The sequence below is a fragment of the Condylura cristata genome, unplaced genomic scaffold (assembly GCF_000260355.1).
Source record: "Condylura cristata isolate star-nosed mole 26May11 unplaced genomic scaffold, ConCri1.0 scaffold00001, whole genome shotgun sequence".
NCBI classification, from domain to species: Eukaryota; Metazoa; Chordata; class Mammalia; order Eulipotyphla; family Talpidae; genus Condylura; species Condylura cristata.
In genome coordinates, this window is record NW_004567102.1 from 16,778,439 (window position 1) to 16,785,238 (window position 6,800).

A 6,800-nucleotide genomic window follows, 5' to 3' on the forward strand; every position below is an offset into this window, starting at 1 on the left:
AGTCACATGTCCCTCTGTCCCTAGACAAAAATCATCTTCAGTGTCCTCACAGTAGCTTAATAAGGTGCTTCCCTCCTGACCTAAACAATTGGTTGCCCCTGCTCCCCACCTTTGTCAGAAATGTAGAGGGATCAGGGTTAATTGGATTTGTCTAAAGAGGAAGAGAGAGAGACATAGAGCAGCCTCATCTTGTTGCAAAGGTTACGGTATTCAATCTCAATAGAATTGGATCAGCTGACAGAGTCCTCTTCCAGCCCTGATTGAATAGAAGGGAAAAGAGATGTTGAATGCACCATTAAAGAGGAGTGTGGGGGGAGGGAGGCAGCTTAGATCTGAAGGACCTGGTTGAGGAACCAGACATGCCCATTAATGGTTGCTTGGAGAAGAGGCACATTGCCCATCACACTGAGTCCCTCCAAGAACCTGGGCTTCCTGGAAGCTAGGCACCGGGTGTCTGACCTCCCAGCACCCACGCACTGTGCTGCGGTCCTGCTGATGCTGGAAGGCCCCTGGTGGTTCACAGTCGCTTTCAGCAGGTGGCCTCTTTTCAACACCTATTTTCAAAAGAGAATAAAGGTTCTTATTTGTTGTTGTGATGAGCTTAAAAGCACAGGGCACTCACAAAAACATCCCACACATCACACTTGTTATAATTAACCTCGTATTTTTGTCCTGTATTTTTGTGCAATGAGTCCATTAGAAGTATACTTAGGTTCAGAACAGTAAACAACAGTAAATGTATTTATGTGTTTATTTCATGAGGGACATTTTGGAAAATATTAAAGATTCTAAAAGAAAATTAAGTTCTGGAATAGCACATTGTAGAAATAACCACTATGGGTATACAAATCTTACTGTTTCTCTCTCTCAGTACACACACACACACACACACACACACACACATACAAATATATATTTAAAAACTGTATCAAACCGCACTCTATCCTGGTCTGTTTTACTAAACTACAGAACTGTGGAATGCTCTGTGGAATGTTTCTCTGTGCTATGTGTTCTGTGTGACTTTTAAAGCCAGGACAGTATCCTGCAACTGGACCCTTATTCATTTTCTCAGGTCTCAATCACCATCTTACTCCAGGGACCTTGTAAGCTTCCTACTGGAGCTTCTGATTCCAAGATTCTAAGGCTCTCACCAAAATACCCAGCTCGTGGATAATTCTTTGAAGTTATCAGGAACTCTTGAGGAATAAGACTCAGTAAATTGGGTCTCTGTTTTCTAGAGTGTTGCTTCTCAGGGCTGCAGGATCCCAGGCTGGTGAGGAGACTAAAGAAAGAAAAAAGAAAGAAAGAAATTTAATAATGATGAGGGAAAATGAAAGGAGAATTTTACTTGATTTTGAACTTTTCAGGATGCTGCTTTAGTGGGCCGAATTCCAGCAACTCAGTTTACATCGGTTTAATTCAATTTGACATTTAAAAAAACCCAAGTGGTCTATTTCTGTAGTGCATCTTGCTGGGGGCCCAGAATTAGCCTTTCTCATTCTTTTCCCTTCTCTCCATCACCATCCCCCAGATGGGAAAATATGCTTCACCTCCATTGCTTTTTCCTGTCCTCCTTACTTCCTCTGGGCTATATACTTTTGTAGTCAATTTGTAAATAATTCTAGCTTCCTCTAAAGGCTCTGGAGTACATGATTATGGACTCCTGGGCTAACTGGATTCTGAGGATGCTGTGATTTCACATTATCTAGTTCATTTGTTCAACAATGTTTCAAGTACATACCATGTGCTAGGTCTGATGGTTATGACAATGACTTGCCTCTCACAAACCTTGCTTTCTAGGACCTTACAGGTTAGTGGAAGAACCAAAGTTGTGAAAGGGAATTATAAAAATGATGCAGTGATGTAACAGGGTTGACTCTAGATGCTATGTCTCATTTGATCAAAGAGCACTCTTGACCAAACCTACCAGTTTAAACATGGTTCAACATCTTGGCTCCTGAGTTCATCCAAAGAGATGTAAAAATGAATTGAAAATGACTCCTGTTTATCTGTTCTGGGCCTGAGGACTGGGCTAGGGAATAGACAAAGTCTTATCTATTCTCAGAGCTTTCCAGATGACCATATGGACAGGCCAGGTCTGGCCCCCTAGCTACTAGCTATGCAGTGAAAACAGACTAGCAAACAAGAGCTGAATTAAACTGGTCAATTGTAGTATCGATTTTGTTTCTGTTCAAATCATTAAAACCCTGAAAACAAGCCAGAGTGAGGCATAAATAATGCAGTTGCTACTCATCTTGTCCAAGATAGCCATTTTCATCTTTCCATCCTATCTAATGGAACTAAGAGTCAAGACCAGTCTCCTTCAGACAGACTTCAACTAAAAAGCTATGGACAGAACACTCTGTACTGCAGGGCATTCTGACCCCTAACTGTTCAACAGAGGATGGTGTATCTCTTTGCCCATTAGCCTAAATTAGATGATAGTCTGAAATGGGATATAAGAGGTTGTGTACTTCCCTCAGCCACATACCAGCAGAGGGTGTGTCCAGAGGCTCAAGCCTCAACTTTTCATTTTGGACAAGTTCCTATGGTTCTCTTTTTCTAGTTCAAAATCTGACACATTTTCTTCCCCCAACATCTTCCTTGATTTTTATTTTTAAAAATTCAGTTCAGATTGAGCTGCAGTTGTGCACACTGAAAAAATGTTTATGTCTTAATATTTTTGACATCAGTCTTGGAAGTTTAATTCCGATTTTCTGTATGTTCAGGCATTGCCTACCTCTCTTCCCTCTCCCAGGACACAAAAGCTGAGGGTCAGGCGCAAATAAATGAAGAAGCAAAATTGGACTCTCTCTAGTGGCACAGTGGGTTAAAGCGTAGCACTGTGCGGCTGTCTGCAACCACTGCAGCATGAGTTCCATTCCTGGCCAGGGAGCTGACCCACATGGCGCAGCAGATCTCTCCTGTCTCACCAGCTGCTCCCCTCAGCAGTGTATTTCTGTAGACCTGCCTATTCTGCTCCCACTCTGTCTCTGGTGAATCCTCTCGCCCCCACAACCCCACATCTCTAGGCTGTATCCCAGTTCTTGTGTGCATAAATAAATTTCAAAAGAAAGAAAATTGTCTTTAAAGAAGATCATTTACTCTGAGGTTTTTAGTTGCAATTTTTGGCTATAGGAGAAGCTGATATTTTAGCTTTTAAGGGAGCCTAATATTTTATTACCCCCACTTTTATTTGCCATTCAATCGCTGCAATAAAACTGTGGGATAGGTCCCTAAAGGGCGTCAGACAGGTTTTTCTCAATATATCCAGAGTAGGCCTTTGCCCCAGTGCTGGTCACCTTTTAGTTCTTGTCTTGTCCTTAATAGTTTTACACTATATGTAATCCAAGACATGATTACTGCTTCCTCGAATGACCTAGAAGAATGTATTTTGGGCACTATCAATCAAGGTAGGTTTATCAATGACTTTCCTCTCTATCTGAAAAACTCATCTTTTTACCATTGCGATAAAGACAAAGTCATCCTCACCTCATATGTGAAAGTCCTCTTTTTTTTTTTTCCCCAATGACCCAAACCCCTTAGTATAAGGCCTTTCACTCTTGACCAGAAAACTAAACTATGGATTATGAGACTATCTTTGCCCAGAGGAGTTTATTGTATGAGAGGGCCACCAAGAGAGTCAGCAAGTGGGTTAGACCCTAATGAAGCCAGCTCCAGAGTGGTCAGTGTGCTATAACGATATAAGAGGGGGCAGGAGTGTGAGTCAAGGTGCTTGACTTTCCCAGGAGGATGTTTTCATAGCAATCAGCAGACTTTTTTGTTTCTTCTGACACTATTAACCTCAGAGGAGCACAAGGAATTTTTTATTAGAACTCTAACACAATCCACGTTCTAAATACCCAGGAACAGAGTTGGAGCTAGTTCATGGTTAATAAAAATTAAGAAGTTAGGTGAAAGTATTGATAAAGGGTGTTTAGAGTTTAATTTCACTTACTCCTAATTTTTAGTTTAGGGAAGTATTTTTGTTGCTAAATGCAGGGGTTCTGTCATATTAGCATAGGATATAAATTCTGGGTTTGCCCCCGCTTTATGTATGTTATCAAATTGGGTCTTTTTCTCCTATTAATCAGTTTGATGCTAATTTATTTGTTCAGCTTCAAAAGAACAGAGGGGTGAGGGAATTTTGCTCTGTGCCCCAACACAATTATATAGGAAAGAATCATAAATTAAAATTTTGTACTTTAGGAACTCATATTATTTTATTGATAATTTCAAGGGTTTCCAGAAGGTTGTTTTTTCATTCATGCATGAAGCTGCCATCTGAAACTTCAACCAACAACTAGTTACCTCAGATGCAAGGCCACATAGTGTGAAACTAAGTGGCCTAAGTTAACTGAAGGTCCAGGGCAATTCCCCCAGCTTGTCTCTCTTGTCTGCCTGTGTTTATTTGTTTGCTTCCTGAATTGTTAATTGTTAGTAACACATAAAATGAAAAGGAATGAAATTATCACTACCCTTACCATTCCAATACAAGAAACCCATTATTCTGGGTTTTACTTTTAATCTGAATTAACAGCAAACTGTTAGTCCTGTGTGTGAAATTGATGAAACTGCTGTCATGGGTAGTCAGTTAGCAAAGGGTCCAAGTAGAAAGGTTAAGGTGGATGACTATTTGATGGTGAACGTCAAGCAATGGATGGATTTGACTTCAAGTTTAGAAAATAAAGATATTCTGGGCCTCCCTGGTTGGGGGGACCTTTGGGAGGGGGAGATCATTAAGGCTCAGTGCTATCACTGAAACAATGGCCTGAGTTGGATCCCAGGCCAGGGAGCTGACCCACATGGTGCCCAGACCTTCCCTGTCTCACCCGCTGCTCCCCTCAGCAGTGTATGTCAGTAGATCTGCCTGTTCTGCTCCCCACTCAGTCTCTGGTGAATCTTCTCACCGCCCTCACACCCCAGTTCTACACAACACACACACACACACATAATAGAGATATTCAAGGTTCTTCTTATTCCTTGCATAGTCCTCTGGGATAGTACATCTTTTTCTCAAATAGAAAGAACTGGAATAATGATGTTACAAGCAACCATTTACATGAAGTCATTGCTTTTTTACCTACATTCTTCAGCCCCTCATTATGTGATAGGCACAACGCTGAGTGTTTAATGTATGCTATTTCATTGAAACCTAGCAATAACTATAGAACGTGCATACAATTGTTATTTCCACTTCACAGGTAAAGAGCCTGAAGCACAGAAAGGTTAAGTAACTTACCCGAGGCTCTAAGTGGTAGTACAGGATCTTAGATTCAAGGCATTCTGACTTCTAGGCCCACACTTGTAACCAGAATACAAAGTGCCTCTCTTTTTCTCTGCTAAGATAATGAAGAAATTAATGGCCCTCAGTTTTTCCATAAGATATAAAAAAGCAAAGCACAAAAATGTCCCCAAAACCCCACAGTAACTAGAGCTTTTAAACAACTTGTCTTGTATGAGTTTTCACATAGTTTTTTCATGTTTTCTTTTAAAACACATCATTATAAACCAAAATGCCAAGATGTTCTAGGCAAATGGTTTTAGTACATCATATTTCTGCTTTTCCATGTTACAACAAGGCTAACAGTTTCTGCTACTTTTAAACTTCACATAAACTGTATGAAGCTTAGTAATATGATATCATCACATGAGCTTTGAGTTTCCTGGAAAAGCAATGCAGTGTGAACACACAGTACAAGTGATAGAAAAACAGCACCCTCCCTGGTGGGACAACAGGTTAAAGCACAGCACTATGAAGCTGGCCACAGCCATTTCAGCATGAGTTTGATCCACAGTCAGGGAACTGACCCACATGGCACAGCAGACCTCTCCTGACCTACCCGCGGCTCCCCTCAGCAGTGTCCTTCATCAGCCTGCCTGTTCTGCTCCCCACTCTGTCTCTGGTGAATCCTCTCATTCCCCCTCCTCTGGCCTGAACCCCGGTTCCGTATGCATAAATAAACATTTAAAAAAAAAAGGAACAGAAAAACAGTGTCAGTGTGGTATGTACACAACGTGATATGGACTGAGTTATTTAGCTAGAGATAGGGACAAAAATAGCTCCTTAATCTTGCATCGTATCTATTTTTTAATCACATTGCTTATTGTCTGTCTGTGACTTGCAAGGGCAACCTGAAAGGGAATTGTGTCTGATAGAGTATTGATTGGATTTGCAGTTTAGTATTCTTTTAAAGAAAACCCTGCAATATCTAAGATTTTGCTTGTCTCCAGCTTTTGGGAAAAATCACAAGTCAAAATCTTGTTGTCAGATGAGTATTACATGGAGGGTGACTGCCTATGAATTTTCACATACAAAAGGTCATCCTAACTATCCTTTATGAGAGATCTAAGAGCCTTATGATTTAAACGAGTAATGTCATGTTAGGGCTCTTTTTTTCCAGCGTTACTAAAATATCACTCGTACTGGCCAAATTGAAGTGGGCCATCACCCCTGGGTGGAAAATGGAAGAGATTAGTAGTGTAAGAGCCAAGTAGATTTAAAAGACACGAAGGATGTGAATGTAGTTAACATTAATGAACTGTTCATTTAAAAAATGGTTTAGGTGGTAACTTTTATATTACGCATATTTTACCACATTTAAACCTTTTTAGAAGGTTAAAGAGGGAAACATCTGTACTTTGCCGGCTGTGTACGTGTGCGCATGCACACATACACAGAAACACAAAGGACAGGAAAACACCACTCACCACTCACCTTGGCTATGGACAGTGACACATGCAAATTTTCCCTGAGCCCCCAGATATGACTCACCTTATCCCTAGATAAAGGATTTAGG

At 40.8% G+C, this 6,800-nt stretch overlaps 1 long non-coding RNA gene across 1 annotated transcript; it reads right to left on the reverse strand.

Moving 5' to 3' along the window:
* Positions 1-441: 441 nt before the first annotated feature.
* LOC105853249 lies at positions 442-5,329 on the reverse strand. Its single transcript, XR_001145113.1, has 3 exons — positions 5,243-5,329; positions 1,152-1,282; positions 442-554 (listed from the first exon to the last, which is right to left on the reverse strand). It is a non-coding gene; the product is annotated as an uncharacterized LOC105853249 (long non-coding RNA).
* Between the last annotated feature and the right edge of the window lie 1,471 nt (positions 5,330-6,800).